Source organism: Octodon degus, unplaced genomic scaffold (assembly GCF_000260255.1).
Source record: "Octodon degus isolate 3935 unplaced genomic scaffold, OctDeg1.0 scaffold00004, whole genome shotgun sequence".
Lineage (NCBI taxonomy): Eukaryota > Metazoa > Chordata > Mammalia > Rodentia > Octodontidae > Octodon > Octodon degus.
In genome coordinates this window covers 13,312,630-13,331,938 of record NW_004524580.1, presented here as the reverse complement: position 1 = coordinate 13,331,938, position 19,309 = coordinate 13,312,630, and the positions used below count along the sequence as shown (strand labels likewise).

The window sequence follows — 19,309 nt, the reverse complement described above, 5'->3', positions numbered from 1 at the left end:
CTTCCTGGATAGTCAGTACACAAACAAATGCACTGCCTCAGTGATACTGGGGTAAACTGTTAAGTGCTAATAACTATTGAACTAAGGTTTTGTTTAGAATTGGTTAATCTGTATAATGAGAGAGATCTATGATTTTTTTCATTTTTAAAACAAATATATTGACATCATGAAGTACAGATATGATTAATGTTTATATTATATGGAAAAATGTGTACAAGAAAGGCCAATGAGAAAAGAGCTCGCCATCTTTGGCCAGTAGAGAATTGCAAATTGGAGCACTGAGATTCTGCCTTGCTCCAGTACGGATGACCCTTGTCAAGCACTTAGAAGCAACAAATACTGGCAAAGCTCTGAGGGGAAAAGAAACTCTTCTGTACTGTTGGTGGAAATGTAAACTGCTAGATCACCATGGAAGTCAGTATGGAGATTCCTCAAAAATAGAAATGTCACTAGAGTCAGCTTGACTCCTCCTGGCATCTTCCCAGAGGAGCGAAAGGCATCACATCACAACACGCGCACACATGCATACCTGCGTTTACAGCAGCATGACCCAGACTAGCTAACCCATAGAACTGGCCTATAATAAGCCTATAAGAAATGAATGGATAAAATGTGGTAAATATCTACATTAGAGTAGTGCTCAGGCATAAGGAAGATAAATTTGACTTACAAGTAAGATAATTAGTGCTGAATTAGATAAGCCAATCCTGAAAACATCAGCATTTCATAATTTCTCTGAAAGATCCAAAATATAAATAATTTAAAATGAAAAAAAAGCAAGCATGTTAAGAAACAAGGAGAGAGGGGAGAGGACCTAGGGGTGCAGAGAGAGAGTACAGGGTAAGGGGCAGGCAGGGTACAAATAATCAAGATGTAGCATGTAAATGTACCAGTTTCCTAAGCTGATTATAATCACTATGTGTTGAGGGCGAAGCTGTTTGCACCTCAGGTATCTAGGACCAGGTCACTGCTTCTCATGAGTTTGGCAGTGTCCCACGGGGAGTGTACACAGCTCAGCGAGCTGACACACAAAGTGACTTGGCCTTCCCTTGAAATAATATGGATTCTTCCCTTCTTGAACCATGGGTAGCCACTAGGGTATGATGCTTTGCTGAAAATTAGATATTCTTCTTGTTCCAGATCTTACCCTCCTTTTAAATTCCCTATGAGCACCAGCTTTCTGCTGATTGTGTACATAAAGGCCCCGCAGCTGTCAGACAGTCCTTCTTCCCCTCAGGAGGGGGCTCTACCTGACCTCAGCTTTCTGCACCTTGACTCTTCCTCACCATCCACTGCAACATTGTACAAGAAAGATATATTGAGAAAAAAATTAAATATGATATGCCTTCGAGCTCTTAGATACTTAGGGAAATTTTTTCATAAATACATGTTTGCAGTATATAATGATGTTATTCATCATGGCCAGTTGGTACATGTATTAAGATATCTAAATCTTTTTAACCTTCCAATCGTGTCCTTCCTTTCTCCCTCCATTTCTAGTCTTGTCCTGTTAGTAAAAGGATTATCCCTCTGCTTACTCTAGTTGACCTTTTTTCACTTTTGTCTTTAAATTAACTGAATTTAGGTTTCTCACAGGACAGAATCCGTGCAATATTTAAGTTTATGTGTCTGATTTATTTCACTTCATTAAAGTAGCATCCTTAATATATATACAAAAATATAAAGTAACAGATACTGAACAGAAGTGAAAGAAGTAGTCCCTTCTCAGGCAACCGTCCTCACCTATAGAAAGCTACGCACCAGTTCATTTTTCCCACCCACCATGAAAGCCTGCACAATATGAATATTTAAAAGCCACTTTCCTACATGAGCAAAGATCACTTTGAAGGGAGTGTAGAGCCAAGCATCCTGTGAGCTGCAGCTCTCCCAGAGCCTACCTCTGGGAGAGCCTACCCAGCATCCTTCGCCCCGCAGCTCCCAGGGGTCTCACCTGTGAGAGCTTTCTGTAGCCTGTCTCTACGCAGGTAAGACCTCCATCCCAGATTCTGTCTGGAAAAAATACAACTTCACAAAATGTATTTATGACATGAACGTTTGAAAAATAAATTTCCAAATAGCTCATGCTGTTATAGTCCCTGTACCATGCAGCTCAATTCATCCTCTTGGTGGCTGTCAGCTCCAACGAAGCCACCCTGACAAAGAAAAAGTGCAAAAGGAAGGGCAAGGCAGAAGACTGGGAAATGTTAACAAATTTAGGGATCTAGGGAGCCAAGGATGGGGGTATAATAGATGTGCAAAAGTTGCCGAGAGAAGAGTACGAAAAGGAAATTAAAGTGAAAATGAGTCTGCCCCCACTCCTTATAAAAGGATCGTAGACTCTTTATATCTTAATTGTGAGGAAAAAGTGAAGGAGCAGCACTGTTTTTTCTTACAAATATTTATTTTCAAATGTTAAAGGGAGTAAAATAAAAAAAAATTGAAAACTACAGAATTTCAAGACAAGATGATAAGAAATCAATAATGATTGATAATTGCATATTATTATATTCAAAGTATTTGTTCAGGTTACCAGAGATAAACATATCAAACTGGTTCAAAAAATGTAAAAAGTAATGAAGCATTAACTGTTCTTTTCAATAAACCAGTAAAATTAGTAGCACAATCACCTTAGCAATCTTGTGCATATGTGTATTTTTTCCCTTTTTCTTCCTTTCTTTCTGCTTTCCTTATCCCAGTTGTTCTTTCCTTTTCACAGTACTTATTGTACCAGGAACAGTACTTTAAAAACAAAAAAGTAGAGAAGCAGTGAGAAAATTACCTTGTATTATAATAAGGTACTCCACAGAAGTCACAATGACTGTCTTAGTTTTAATTTTTTTCAGTCTCTATTATCTATTTTGATTCTTATTTACACTTTCAGTTTCTCATACCAGAGAAGCAATACACCATTCCCACATAATTCCACTTTATTTCTTTTTTTTTTTATTCTTTCTTTTCTTTTCTTTTATTTTCTTTTTGGCAGAACCGGGAATTGAACTCAGGCCCTTCCGCTTGCCAGGCAAGCACTTATTCTACTGATCCATCTCCCTGTCCCAATTCCACTTTATTTCATTTACGACTACAATCTCAAGGATCATCCATTTAGCTATGTCCCAGGTTTATCCTCATTTATAGCCTATTAGTACTTCATTGTACAATAAAAAAATGCACGCTTTTTATCCTTTTATCAATTGATGGGTGTTTGGCTTGTTTCCAAGATTTAACTACAACAAATTCTGTTCATGTGTCATTGTGGCATGATGCTTTTAATTCTTTTGCAAAGATACTAAGAAGGGGAACCGGTGTGTCAATTGGGACCTCTGATTTCAGTTATTTGAGGAATCCACACTGATACCCTCAGTGCTGACACCAGTTTACTCTCCAAAGGTGTAGAGGGTTCCTTTCTCCACACAAACTTTCCAGCATTTTTCATTGGTTGATTTCTTCGCAATGCCATTTCAGCATTGTTTTAATTTGTATCTTTTGAATGATCAGTGATGCTTAATTTTTTTTTCATATGTTTGTCACTTGTACTTCATCTTCTGAGAAGCATCTATTCATTTCAAGTGCTCACTTAGGGGCCAGGTACATAGCTCAGCAGCATAAGTTCCTGCCTGGTAAGTGCAAGGTCCTGAGTTTGATCCCTGGTGCCACAAAAAAATAATAAATTGAATTAAATTTAAAAATTTAAATGCTCATTTATGGATTGGGAAAGTGCCTTTCATCCATCAAGCTGTTGAATGGCTGGTCACCCATTCTTTCATTCTCATTTTACATTTTTCTATTCAAAGAGTTCCCTTGTTACCTAATCAAAAGCTGCCTAAGGGATGGAAATGCTCAAGATATGTGTTAAAGAAGACCCAATGCTATTAGGGGCTACTGGACTCTTTTAGACTATTTTGCTGAGTTTACACACCTATAATATTCAATAACGGAACTTAAAAAAATGGGGTATACCGATGAATGTCCATTTTGTATCTGTGTATTCAAAGTGGTTAGGATAGATATATAGTTGCATTCTCTTAATGAATAGAATGATTTGTTCTAATGGTGTTTGTAAATAGGATCTCAAGTCTTCATCTTGTACAGCAATTAACCACTAAGAAGAATATATGCAGTGTGTTATTTGTTGAATCTGTACTTCTGATTTGATTTGAAACTATCTCATTGCTATCTGTTTATCAATAAAATTTTGAAAAAAAAATAAAGTAAATAAAATAAAAGATATGTGTTAAGCATATACAATTTCCCCAAATAAGTCTCAGTATTCTGTAATACAAATATGCACTAATAAAAACAAGTGATTGAGCTGAGCAATAGCTCAGTGGTCTAAGCGCCTGCCTGGCCAGCACAAGCACCCGGGTTGGATCCCTAGTGTAGCATGCCATGCCGGCCCTGGAACTCAGGGCATGCCGTGCAGACCCAAGTCCAGGCGTGGTGGTAGAGGCCTGTGATCCCACTTCTGTGGAAGTTGAGACAGGAGGATCACTATGAGTCCGAGGTGCATAGAAAGACACTTTATCAAATAAACAAATAAATAAATAAATATTTTTAAAAATAAAAATAAATGACTTTTCAATGTGTATTTTTCTTTGTGCCTATTTGCAGTCCATGATCCCACTCCTTGGGGGAGTTGGCACGTGTACACCTTCTTTCTTTTCATCCCCTTAGTCTGTCTCCAGGTCTTGATTCTCTTCCCTTTTGCCAAAGCTCTGCCTCCATATTCCCAGTTATCGGTCCCATATTTTTTTTCTTTATTCATATTTTGGGCTTCTCATACAATAGCAACCGTGTCATTCTTATGCTTGTATGTCTGGGGCTGGCCAAATAACTCAGCAGATTAAAGTACCTGCTTAGGCAGACTCAGGGGCCCGAAGTTCCATCCTCAGGCCCCACCCCTGGGATATGCTGAGACAGCAATTGAGACTGGGCATGGTGGCACCTGCCTGTAATCCAAGCTCTTGGGAGGATATAAACAGGAGGATCACTATGAGTCTGATCTACACAGTGAGACCCTGTCCCTAAATAAATAACAAAAAAAAAGCTTCTGTGCCCGCTGTATTTGAGACCAATATTGTGCTCTAATGTGCATCTATTTTTCTACAAATGACTCAAGTTTATCCTTCTGTACGACAGAATAGAGCTTGTGTATAAACACTATCCTTTCTAATCCATTCATAAATTTTTAATCGTTGGTCCTCTTGGTACTTCCTGTCTCAGTGCTCAACTTATTCCTTAGTGGCACTTAACATTTGAGTTTCATCATTTGGCTGTTGTTTTATTCTCTCTTTGCTAAGTGGACCTCCATGAAGAAGACTGCTTTTCACTGGACGTTGTCTTTTAGGTATCTAGAAACAGATTAAGCATGGAGTACAAAGTGAGCATCACAGGAGAACCCAAAAGATACTTGTAAGAAGGTATAGTGCTTTTGTTTATATGTAATATGAATTTGACAACAGAGAGAATGTTTGAAAATGTTCTTCCTTAGACTTTGAGGCTAAAGTCTTATAGGTCATTGTTTTCAACTGAATTCAGAGGTAACTCTTAACCTATAGGGAGTGACTGGTATCACACTTGGAATTAAAATGAATTTTAAAAAAAGAATGATGCATTGTTAGGAACTTACAGTGATTATTGGGTAAAGGGAGACGTATAGTGAACAAATTTAATAAAGACAGATAAAAATCACATGGACAAGTGGATGGCAGTCATTCCAAGTTATTGAGCTGCACCAAAGTGCCAAACAGTAAGAGCCGTGGACCATCGTCTCCACTCAGTGGATAAACTGAAAGGCGAGGAATAGCAAGCCCCCAGATGGCTTGAGTTTGCTCTGGCTTGGAAACACAAGCACTGTAGTCTTAAAGGAAAAATGATATTTTCACATTTCTTTTCCCATGAAAAGAAAAATGAGGAACTGTACATTTTTGGAGAGGAAGCTGGTTTTTACTAAGATGATTTTAGCTTGAATTCCTAAAGGGCAAAAATAAATAATGTTTGGATTAACACTTATGAATATTTCAATTTTTAACACATGAAAAAAATTTGAGAGTCTTTAAAAGTTTCTGTAAAGCTTTTCTTTCTAAATTTTTAAAAATGCAACAGTTATTTCTTAAGCAAGTTACTGAAAAACAGTAGATGTAAATTATGACTCTCTCCTTTATAGCTTTCAAGTTCAATGTAATAAATTATCTAGATTTTTCTAAAGTTTTCACAGAAAGGTATTTCCTAAAATAGGCTTCAATGAATGTAGCTGAATGGATTATTGAAGTTTATCAGTAAATCTTTTCTCACATACATAGGTACCCCAAATTGTTGCATAAATGAACTAGAATAAATCAAGGTATGTTTTAAAATTTAGAAATATGTATTTTTAATAAAGATTAAAAGTAACTTTTTAAAATCAGATACAGACTGACTTTATAATTTTTGCATGTACTTTCAAAATTTAGATGTTTCTAATTAATTTTATTTTAATTTTGTTGATCTGAGCCACTTTAGCATCAAATAATAAGGTCTTTTTTATGTAATAAATGTATACACATGTTCCTAACTGAGTAGCCACACTCGAACGATTAATTATAGCATATATATATATATATGTCAAAAGTTGTATCGTTAGTTTCATAGTGACTGTACCAATACTTTCCATTGGGCTGTCATACATAAAATGCAACACACGATTTTTAAAAAGAGCCTCAACGGAAGAATCTTGTGTTGCCTGCAATCACTGAGTCTTTGTGAGGATGGATATTGTTGAGGTGATTTTACCCATTCCTCCTCCAGCATCTGCAGGTCTCCATTCACTCAGATGATTAACAAGCACCAAACGAGTTTCCCCTTGGAGCAGGCCTAAGTGGGTGTCTGCTTTCTGTCCCGGACAATGAGGCCAGTGCTAAGGAATTGAACAGAATTATCAAGGCAGAGTTTTGGCTACTCATACATTACTTCAGTATTTATTTGCCTTTATGTTTCAGGGTATGCTCCACTCATTTTCTAACTTTAATGTAACAGTCAAATCAGGTCAGAGAAAAACTAAGAGTGTTTGCACACACGGATGATCGATATGTGAAAAGCACTGACTCACAGCAGAACAATGAGGTCAGTACAGTTATACAAAGACCAGAGATCTTTTGTTGACCAGAGAATTTAAATGTTGCAAAATCCTACATACCTGCAGGGGCAAAGAGCTATGTTTACTTAGCATCCTTCCACGCCCTCCTCCCACATACACTGGGATCATCCTCTAATACCTTAGTCAGAAAGACTCATCGCTCTTATATACAAATATTATTAAGAAATCCTTAAAATTTTTATCAGCACATGTTCACAATACCAGATGATGATGATTAAATTCCTCATAGGAAGTTGGTACATGCACTTAACATGTTTTCTTCTTTTTTCCTATTCTCCTCTCTTCTTTCTACCTTCTTCCCATACCTTGGTCCTCTTCACTTTTGCATAAGATCTATCTCCTTGTTCCCTGCTATCTTCTATTTTTGTCTTTCATTTATTCATTTAATTTATTTAATTCAGTTTTCCTCATGGAAGAGAAACCCTGTGATGTTTAATCCTGTGTATCTGATTTATATAAGTTAGTATCATGGTGTCACAACACATCAATTTTCCTAAAAATGGATTTCTACAAGTTCATTCTTTGTGACACATTTTCTTTATCTCTTCTTTTGTTGATGGGCATATAGGCCACTTCTAAGGTTTAGCTGTGATTGTACACAAACTTACTGAAAAAAAGAATCATAAAAGTATCATAAGTAAGAAAAAACTCACTAGAATAAAGGGCCGCAAAAATATTTAAAATTTATAAGGTGACTTTACAGCATTATCATCACCAGCAAGAGAATACCTTACTTTCACAATGTCTAATACAGTGGAAGACCACAATTACAAGAACCTTGAGAATAGTTAGTTGTGCAAGCTACAGTGTGTGGCAAGCATACAACAGGAGCAAGTCAAGAGGAAACTGGAAAACTCATGAAGGAAATACAAGTGAAATAATGAAATAATTTCAGGAGAAACAATTGAATTATATAAAGGAAATGGTGAATAGTTACAAAATGCTAAATGATTGATACACAAGAGAGAAAGTAAATCATTGCACATATAATTGGAAATATTTGAAAAGAAGAAAACTAAATAATGACAAAAAATGACAAATATTTAATTTAACAAGGCATTATTAAGCAGAACTACATAGGGCCAGCCAAATAGCTCAGCAGATTAAAGCTCCTGCAAACAGGAGCAGGGGCAGGGGTTTGCTCCCCGTGCCTGCAGTGCCAGCCATCCCCCAGGATGCACTGAGATGGTAACTGAGACTGGGCGTGGTGGCCCGTGCCTGTAATCCCAGCTCTTGGGAGGCTGTAAACAGGAGGATCACAAGGAGTCTGATCTAGTAGTGAGACCCTGAACACGCTGTAGACCCTTCCTTAAAATACCAAAAAAAAAAAAATTAAGGAGAACTACATCATTTCAAATATTGAATACATTACATATAAGTAAATATTATATATAAACATTATATGTTTATATAAAAATCATGATATACCCTTTTGCAAATTCAGTGTACTGGCAGATTAAAGAATCCAGGCCAAAATATAAAAATAAAAAGAAACAGGTTGGGACACATATATAAGAAAGATAGTAAAGCTGACATCTAACTTCGAAAAAAATAGTTTATATCAATTATCACAGTTTTAAATCTTTCTTCCAAGTATAAAATATAAAGACAAATGGTTTTAAATCTGAAGATACTATGTTAGTCACCTTTTCCTCATAGTGACAAGGTACCTGAGATAAAATGGCAAAGATGTGAGTTCATATTCACTCCACCTCTAGAAGTCCACTGGTCCTAAGACATTACACAATGGTCAATCTTAATTACAGCATGAGAAAATATAACAAATTATTATTTTTTACTGTAACAATAGCAAAAGTAAAATTTTGAAAACACGTTCAAGTGTAACTTGAAACCAGCTGTGGGCAAGATAGTTCTGGAAACATTAGCCAGAGCAATTAGACAAGACAGAGAAACAAAAGGAATAAGGATTAGAAAAGAAGACGTGAAATTATCATTATTTGCAGATGACATGATATTCTACATTGAGGAGCCCAAAAATCCTGCCAAGAGTCTGGTACATTTGATCACCAAATTCAGCAAAGTAGTGGAATACAAAGTTAACACCCAAAACTCAGCAGCACTTTTGTACACAAAGAGTGAACACACTGAGAGAGAAATTAGGGAAACCACGCCTTACACAATTGTATCCAAAAAAAAAAGAAAGAAAGAAAAAACTTAGGAATCAATCTCACAAAGGACATAAAAGATGTATACAGTGAAAATTATGGTATTCTGAGAAAAGAGATTGAAGGGGATTTGAGAAAATGGAAAAATAGTGTGCGTTCCTGGATAGGAAGAACTAACATTGTGAAAATGGTCACACTCCCAAAATTCATATACAAATTCAATGCAATCTTGATTAAAATGCTATTAGGATACCTCTCAGAGCTAGAGAAAACTTTCCTTAAATTCATTTTGAGGGGCCAAGTAGATAGCTCAATAGAGTAAGCACTTGCCTGGCAAGTGCAAGGGCCTGAGTTCAATCACTGGTTCTGAAAAAAAAAAAAAAAAAAAATCATTTTGAACCACAAAGACCCAGAACATCAAAAGCAAGTCTAGCAAACAAAGGAAAGGCTGGGGGTATCAAAATGGCTGACCTGAAATTATACTGTAAAGCCACTGTGATAAAATTAGCATGGTACTGGCCTATAGGCAGAACTGAAGATCAATGGAATAGATTAAAAGATGCAGCCACAACAGCAAACACAGTTAGCCACCTTACCTTTGATAAAGGGCCCAAACAGGATCACTGGAAGAAAGATAGCCTTTTTAATAAATAGTGCAGGAAAAACTGGCTTTCCACATGCCAAAGGCTAAAACTAGATCCATGCCTATCACCATGCACAAAGATGCAATGAAAGTTGATCAAATATTTAAATATTAAAACAAAAACTCAAAATCTTCTGGAGGGAAATGTAGGTAGAAATTTTAAAGACACACGGGTAGGTAGAGAGTTCATGAACAAAACCAGACTTCACAGGAAATACAGCAAAGAATCAACAACTGAGATCACACTTTTTTGAAAAGTTTCTCCACTTCAAAGAAAATCTCCAACAGAGTAAAAAGACAATGCACAAACTGGGAAAAAAAATTATAACTGACTGTCCCTCCAAAAAAGTCCTTCTGTCTAGAACATATAAAGATTTTTTTAAAAAAATCAGAGCCCCTAATTCAAAGACCCACTCCAAAAATGAACATCTGAGATAATCTCACACTTCTCAGAGGAAAAAAATACAAATAACAAGTAAATACATGAAAAAATGTTCAACATCACTGGTCACTCAAGAAATGCAAATTAAAACAACACCAACATTCCATCTGACCCCAGAAAAAAATGGCTACCCTCAAGAAGTCAGCCAACAGCAAATTCTGGAGAGGCTGTGGAGAAAAAAGATCTTCCTGCACTGTTGGTGGGAATGCAGACAGGTAAAATCACTATGAAAATCAGTGTGGAGATTCCTCAAAAAGCTAAGATTGGAGGTCCCATTCAAACCAGCTGTTTCCCTCCTGAAAATTTTTCCAGAACTGAAAACCTCATACCACAATGATATATGTACACCCATGTTTCTAGTAGCACAATTTGTCATAACTAAATCCCAGAAACAACCCAAATGCCAATCACCTGAAGAATGGATAAGGAAGATGTGATATTTTTACACAATGGAGTATTTATTCAACTATAGAACAGGATATATTTCTGAGTCTTTTGTCAGCAAAATGGATGTAACTAGAGAACATACTCTGAAGTGAAATAAATCAGACCCGCATGTGCAAACATTGTATAGTCTCCTCAGTGTGAGAACATGAAATAGAAAAATGGAATCTGCAGGATACAATAGATACTGGGAAAAGGGAATGAACATATTCCAAAAAAGAGTTACTGAGTTGAGGAGAAGGTCAGGAGAGGGAGGGGGAGAAAGAAATTTATCTATGTATATAAACAATGATTTGGACAACTGTACTGTACATTTCTGCTGGTCTATGGAAAGGAGTAGTTAATGCTTTAATTTGTTTCTTCCCCTTTTTTTGATTGTACTTTTCAATTCTTAATTTCTTATACATTTCTTTCTTATTTTTTCTTGTTCCAATTTTACATACACATATCTTGTAATATGAATAACTGGTTGGAAGATGACACTATGTATGACAACAAATAATGTGAAATTCATATTACTTTGTTAAGTGAAATTCTGTATCACTTTTAATTTTTTATGTTTCACTTCTAATTTGCACTCTATTTTTTTTTAATTTGAAAAAGGGAAACAGGCTATGAGATACAAACTGTGATTACTTGTGAAGGACAACTTGGTTATATCTAATAAAGTAACAGATGTAGTCACTTTCATTACAAGTCCTTGGAATTTTCCCTATGGATATGCTAACACACCCCAAAAGTGGCAATTTTGTCCATTGTAACATCTACTTCAATAAAAATATTAAAACAGTTTTTAACTGCAAATCTATGAGGCTAATTATACAAGATACATATAACAAATCTATTCAATGGAATAGTTTGCAGCTAGAAAAAAGAATAGAAAGTAAGTCTTGTACATATTAATGTAAAAGGAAATATTTTATGTGTAATACAGGATAAGTTTTTCTTTATTTTTTGAACTTTTGTTATTCACTTATTTATTTGGTACAGGGTCTCTCTACACAGCTCAGACTCATAGTGATCCTCCTGTCAGCCTCACCAGCACTGGGACTACAGGTGTGCATCACCATATCTTGTTTTGGTTCCTAGCTGGGTGCTCCTGAAGTTCTGTAACCAGCATAGCATGCAGTACCAGGGATTGAACCCAGGTCCTTGCACTTGCCACGCAGGCACTTAAAACACTAAGCTATCTCCCCAGCCCATAACAGGATAAGTTATACGCACTTACATATTTTAATGAGTTTATTCATATATTTTACTTCACGTGTTTGAAGAAAGTAGTACTGGAAGCATACACATGGAAACTGAGAGAAGTGGCTGACCATGGAAGAACAGTGACAGAAATATGTAAGTTTTACTTTGTTCTGATTCTTAAAAGCATAAACAAGGTATTTAGAGAATCTAAAATTTAAGACAATGAAAAGCAAATTTCATAAGACTTTTTACTACAAAATTTAAGGAATTTAAGAATCAGGAGGCAAATATGTTTGTAGGTTATTCTGAAAGAAAAAGAAAGGCTTAAACAAATCATCATTTTCAGAGAGTTACTAATAGCCAAGAATTAGCTGATCGTTGACAGTGTTTACCAAAAACCCAAATTTCCTTCTTTCCTTTCCTTTTTTCTCTTTTCTTTCACAAAAAAATCTATTATCCTAAGGAACAATTTTAAGAAATTCAATTCTGTATGTTAAAATATCACGTTGCTAAAATTTGCAACTTGGCAAAAAGCATGAAATGATAAATCTTGCGGTTATTTGCATAAACTGTAGCATAAATATTGTGGTATTCCTTCAATGTGTCCTCAGCAGAACTTAATAATCCTGGTCCAACAGCAACAGCTGACCATTGTAAAATGCCTTAGCAGACGAATTCACATACTTTCTACATTGTGTATGTTTTTTTCCCCCTGACAACCTGTTTTTACTTCTAGAAATCAGGCACTATGCCAACCTTTCCACAGGTGGTCTCATTCTTCAAATATGTAAGTAGAGAAAAGAGCAGATATGGTCCATTTTCTTTGTTGAAATGACCAAAATAATTTACAGGAGGGAATTTTCATCAACTCTATACCTGTTACAGAATGAAGATGCCAGAAAATCCATCCCAGGTGGAATTATGGGAACTTGGGAGAGCACAATTCCATTTCAGCTAAAACGACAGTTTCCGAGCTTTCTGTTGAGAATTCATTGGTCCTTTTCTTTTTTTTTTTCTTTTGACGATTCCCATCCACTTCATTGGCTATAGCCTCACCCTAAGGTCTGATGTTGAGGATAGTATATTTTCATTTCCTATTTGTCGTGGTTTACACCTAAAGTGTGTTGCAAAAAACTCACGAGATTGCCATGGGGACTTGCAGCCAGTAGCGGATTAATCTACTGATGAGCTCACAGCTGACTTGCTGTTAGGAGGTGGGGCCTGACCAGCGGTGGAACCTGTCGCTGTTTCCTCCCATTTATCTGTTTTTCCGCTGGCATGGCACAAGTGCTTTTTCTTCCAGTGTACCCCATTGCTGCCCACTTCCTGCCCTGGAGCTGGCCAACCCTGGGGTGAAAGTGTGAGGCAAAACAAACATCTCTTGCTTTCATTTGTAGGTGTCCAGTAATTTATACCAGTAGGAAAGTGGTTAAGACACTGTTCAATCTAAAAAGTCTCCCTATTAATCTTAGACATTTATTCTAACACATATATTTTAACAAATTCTATTAAAAAATATTGCTGGTATTCTGAAAAAAATTGCTTGTAATTAATAATTCACTTGGAAAGACTATCATATTTGCATCATTCATAAATGTGAGAGTAATAAAAATCAAATAATCATCAAATATTAATCAATAGTTATAATTAATATTAATAGTATGCAAATTAATATTAACCAATACTTGTGTATAAACTATAGAGCTTTAAGATTTCCCAAGCCCTACACATAATATTGTATATTTAGGCAGTTATTCTCTGAGAATTTTGCAATATTTTATTTAGTTACAGTTTACAGTTGTTTGTAAAGATAAAAACTGAAATTATGCAGTCGTGGGTCTGACATGTCCCAAAAATAATGTCCCCCAAAGCTGCTACATTATGAAACCAAATTATCTTAACTAATAACCAAAGCACCATTGAGTAGAAAACTCCAGAAGCACACAGTGATTACCTAGAATTAGGTGGTCAAGCAGCACAAAAATCCTCAGCTCTCTCTCCTTCTCTTCCTTTTGTCCCCCTTACCTTCTCTATTCATCTTTCCTTCTCTCTCACCCATCAGCTTTTCCCAAGGTAGATTATTTTCTCAAAATTGTTGACACAGTGGCCCCCAGAAACTTTTGTTTGTGTTGTTGCTATGTGGACATGGTGTTAAATATGACTCCCAAAAGTTCAAGTATCAGAGATTTGGTCATCAGAGTGGATATCAGGGGTAGTGGGATGTCTAGGAGGATGGCCATGGCAGGAGACCCTTCCATTTACCTGTCACCATGTCCTCAGAAGGACTGTGGAATCCAGTCTCTCTCTGGCTTCCTGTTTGGCATGTGATCCCTTTCTCCCACACGTGTGCCTGCCCTTGCTACCCATCACGAAATGATGTAGAGAAGGGAAGTGGGACCCTGGTCAGCCTGTCTGAAGTTTCTACAACTCTGAGCTAGATAAACTTCTTCATGAAGTTAGTCTGCCTACATTATTTCACTATAGCCATTAAAAATACACCAACACAATCGTCCTAATAAAATACTAACACAATTTACCTTTCCATTGTTTAAATAAAGAAGCGTAAAGTGAATCACTGTGTCTTTGGTTCTGGTAGAGGCACAACCTTGGGCCAATCACTGTAAGCACCTTGATTATAGATGTCCAGACCTTACTATGTTACATGAATCTATTGAAGTGGAAAGGTTTGATTTGGAGGCCATTGTTCATATAGCAACTGGGGCTCTGAAAGGAAGCTAAGGCTGATGCTTTCCCCTAGCTTACCCCTGTGTGTATGTTTTCACTGAGTTCATTTTGGGTGATCTGGGAGCTGGGTTCTGTCATTACATCCCAGCTTCTTACTATGATCCTGACCAAACCATGAAGAATGGAAAAATGGCAGGCTACCTGAAGGCATATTTCATTGAGTATTCCTACTGCTTTTTCATTATGTATGTGACTAGGATTCTTAGGTGGTTTTGTCCATCCAACCAAACCTATTTCACAAGTATTCAACAGTAATTGGGATATTTGGTCTTTTAGACTAAGCCCAGACAAGCAAGGGGGAGAAGCTCCCCTCTTGCTTGTCAACTGAGGCAGTAAGTCTACCTAGAGTAAGGATAATGGAAAGCATGACATCATGGAATCTTTTATCACTTATTCGAAAAAGTAACATTTTTTTTGGATTTCTGTTTGAATTCCTTCCTGTAGTACAGCCGATATGAAATGCAGTCTGACATTGTGAAAATTGTCATGGGCTAAAATTCTTATTCTGCATTTTCTACACAGGAAAAATTGACAAGGAGTTATTTAAACTCCTTGACCCTCTAAATTTTGATTTATATAAAAGATTCATAATTGTACTAAAACAGTTGCTTTAAAGATCAAAGCCATATGAATGATAAATTTAGAAATATGACTGGAAGTTTTAATTATTTTTGAATACTCAAAATATTGAAAAAAAATGCAGGAAGACATTACAAAGACACACCAGAAATAGTTTCTAACTAAGAAACATATAATTTAGCAAAGAACAAAAGCATAAACAGGAACAAATTTAGAATTCTAATAAGAAAATTGAATTTCAAAAATCTAAATGATTTCTGAAGATGTGGCAATTATCCCCTTTGAGAAATATATACGGTGAGTAATTTTATAAACTCAAATTAATACTTATAGTTAAGATGGTCATTCATTAACCTTTATTCACTTAGAAGTAAATGTTCTTAACAACTACATTCATGAAAAATTGACTTTTCAATCTCAAACAAGACACCATAAAAGAAAATATGTAAACCTGTTTTCAGAAAGCTTTAATCAATTTTCAAGCCTAATAAAACCTTTCATTCAGTCAATGTTCTTGGTTTTTGCTCTGAGCATAATTTTATGATGCTTTTACATTTGATGTAAATTATTGGTGAATAAGCCAATGTTTTTTTTCCAAAATAATTTTGAATTTATTCTTATATTGCTTGAATTTAATGAATTTTTGACACTGCCAGACCAGAGCATGCCCCGAAAACAGCCTCAGAATAAACTATTAGTCTTGAATCCTAGGCTTCAGAATGTTATAGGTCCAAAAGATTTACCTTTTTTGTGTGTGTGTGTGTTCTCAAAAGATCAACAATCAATTGTATATCATCTAAACAGCCAACTGCAGATCGGAGGTTCTAACACATACCTGATCTACTGAGACACCCTGCTGTATGGAATATTCTGGAGAAAGCGATGTCAAATATTTATCTCTTAATGCTGAGCTCCACAGTCACTAAAATTCTTTGATTCCCCAGCAGTACTAGAGACAGCTTATCATAGATTCTTGATTCTCTAAGAAAACATTAAAAAGTCACTTCTAATTGGCCTCATGCAATGAAAAAGGATTCATCAAAGGCAGTATATTTAGAACAAAATAATAAGATTAAACCTAGAAATTTCCTGCACTGGTCTGTACAATATGCTTATAAATGAATCAGGCACTTCAGACTTAACAGAAATTATTTTATAAAACATGAAGAGTTCACTGCTCTCTGTTCATAAAGGTTAATCAAATATTGAGATGAATACAGACTAACATGATCATTTATTTACCATCTGGCCTGTTCAGTGTTCAAGTTAGTAAGTATAATTTGTTGACAATGAAATTTTAAGTCTTTCACAGGAGTGTGAAACTACCATTCATTCATTATTTTTTTAAAAAATCTATTTGGGTTAGCTTTATGCCAGTCACTAGAAGTACAAGGGTGTATAAGATGCTGCTCCTTGTCCCTCTTTATTATGTGGTAGAGGAACATGTAGAAGATATAAGAAGATTATAAGATAGAGCTTTTCCCAAGCCTGATGTGTCACTCAGGTGGTCAAGGGAAGTGTAAGGAAAGCAAATGATCAAAAGCAAAAGAAGAGTCTGCAGTTCAGAAATTCAAGCTCAAGGTCCTACTGTCCTAGGAGACAACAGGGGTGACTCAGGAAACACCAGTGGAAGGTGCTATTGATGAAAATGTTGACAGTGATAATAGCTAATATTTAAATGAATGCTGATTCTTTGCCAAGGAGATACATATAACTTCATACGTTTGTGTATTAAAATTCCAGAATGACTCTGAAGTGTTCATTCTTTTAACCTCTTTTTACAGCTGAACAATGAGCAGTCAACTGTCCTCACCATAGTGAGACCAGTGGTAAACGAAAGACCTCTAGAGATGAAATGCACACTCAAAGGTGGACTCCAGAGTCTATTGTCATAACTCAGAAGCCATGGAACATAAAGAATAGTATGACATCCGTATTTCTTTCTTAGATGATCCCATCTTTGGTACTGTATTTTAGATACAGAAAGTTCCCCAGAGGCCTATGTGTTAAGGCTCAGTCCCATGGTAACACTATCAGCAGATAATGGAAGTGTTAGGAGGGGATGGCTGAGTGAAAGGCCCCTAAGGTCACTGTTGCTGTTTCCACAAAGGAGACCCTGGACACTGGCACTTTTCTCCACCATGCTCTGTACACTGGCTAACGTTGTGAGTGAGTTTGCTCTGCTGAGTGTGCTCCATTCATGACTCATGATGTACTGCCTGGCCACAGGTCCGAACAATGGGGCCAAGTGAACATGGACTAGAACCTTCAAAATTGTGGGTCAAAATAAATCTTTCCTCTTTATCAGTTGATTAGTTCTTTTATTTTCTTATACTGACAGAAACTAAGAACAAAAATGCCATACCACTACTAAAACTAAGTATCACAAGAGAAGAAATTTTTTTTGGGTGGATAGATATTAAAATTTATTTCTATTCATGTCGAATTTAAGGGTCGGGTAGGAAATCTAACAATAGGCTACTATTAGGAGTAGGAATCTGAGCCAGGGATAAAAATACAAAATTAGATAGCTATTTGGAGGGTTATTATTTTGAAATGATAAAGTTACATGTCAGAAGAAGTCCTGCAAAATGACCAGGAAGTAGGCCAATAATGAAGGTAGGCAGAGGAAGATGATCAAACAAACTTCTGAATCAGTATATTCACAGAAGGAAGAGACCAGGAATGACCAAGGAGAAGCGGAGCTGGAGAACGTGAATACCAAGCCTAGGTTCAGTGCAATAAGAAGTGAAAAGAGATGTCAATATCATATTTAAGAAGTCTTAATGAGTACAATTCAGGAAAAAAAAGAAACATTTTTATTTGGTTGAGTCATAATTATAAAAGTTGGAACAAATAAGTGAATTCCTAACAGATGGCAAACTAATTGGTGACAAAGAGGTTAAAAAAAAAAAAAAGAAAAGAAAAGGTGGCCTTTTGGCTCTCTGAGCAGCACCGTGGCGGTAGGCAAGAACAAGACCCTTATGAAAGGCAGCAAAAAGGGAGCCAAGAAGAAAGTGGTTGATCCATTTTCTAAAAAAGATTGGGATGATGTGAAGATGCCAGCTATGTTCAATGTAAGAAATATTGGAAAAACACTGGTCACCAGAACTCAAGGAACTAAAATTGCATCTGATGGGCTCACAGGTCGTGTGTTTGAAGTGAGCCTTGCTGATCTGCAGAATAGTGAAGTTGTCTTTAGAAAATTCAAGCTAGTTGCTGAAGATGTTCAGGGCAGAAACTGCCTGACTACCTTCCATGGCACAGACCTTCCCCATGACAAGATGTGTTCCATGGTCAAAAAACGCAGACCATGATCGGAGCTCATGTTGATGTCAAGACTACCAATGGTTATTTGCTTCAAATGTTCTGTGTTGGCTTTACTCAAAAGCACAACAATCAGATATGGAAGATCTCTTATGCTCAGCACCAACAGGTTTGCCAGATCCAGAAGAAGATGGAAATGATGACCAGAGAGGTGCAGACAAATGACTTGATGGAAGTGGTAAACAAGCTAATTCCAGAGAGCACTGGGAAAGACATGGAAAAATCTTGCCAGTCTATCTACCCTCTTCATGATGTCCTTGTCAGAAAAGTAAAAATGCTGCAGAAGCCCAAGTTTGAGTTGGGAAAACTCATGGAGCCTCATGGTGAAGGTAGCAGCTCTGGAAAGGCTACTGGAGTTGAGACTGGAGCTAAAGTTGAACAAGCTGATGGATATGAACCACCAGCGCAACAGTCCATTTAAGATCCAGATTTTCAATAGTGATTAATAAAGTCCTATTTGTGGTGGAAAATAAAAGAGGTATATGAGAAGAGTCTCTCTGTCTCTCTAAATATTGCTGTGAATGGTCTGGGGATATAGCTCAGTGACAGACAGCCTGTTTGGTAAGTGTGATGTCCTGGGTTGGCTCTCAACCCCAAAAATAAATAATTATTTAATTAATTAATTTGGCTGTGAACCCAAAACTTCTGTAAAATATAAAAATCTGTTTTTGCATAGA

General features: G+C 36.4%; 1 pseudogene; it reads left to right on the top strand.

Moving 5' to 3' along the window:
• The first annotated feature begins 18,259 nt into the window (after nt 1–18,259).
• On the top strand, nt 18,260–19,053 carry LOC105742365 (annotated as a pseudogene).
• Nucleotides 19,054–19,309: the final 256 nt, after the last annotated feature.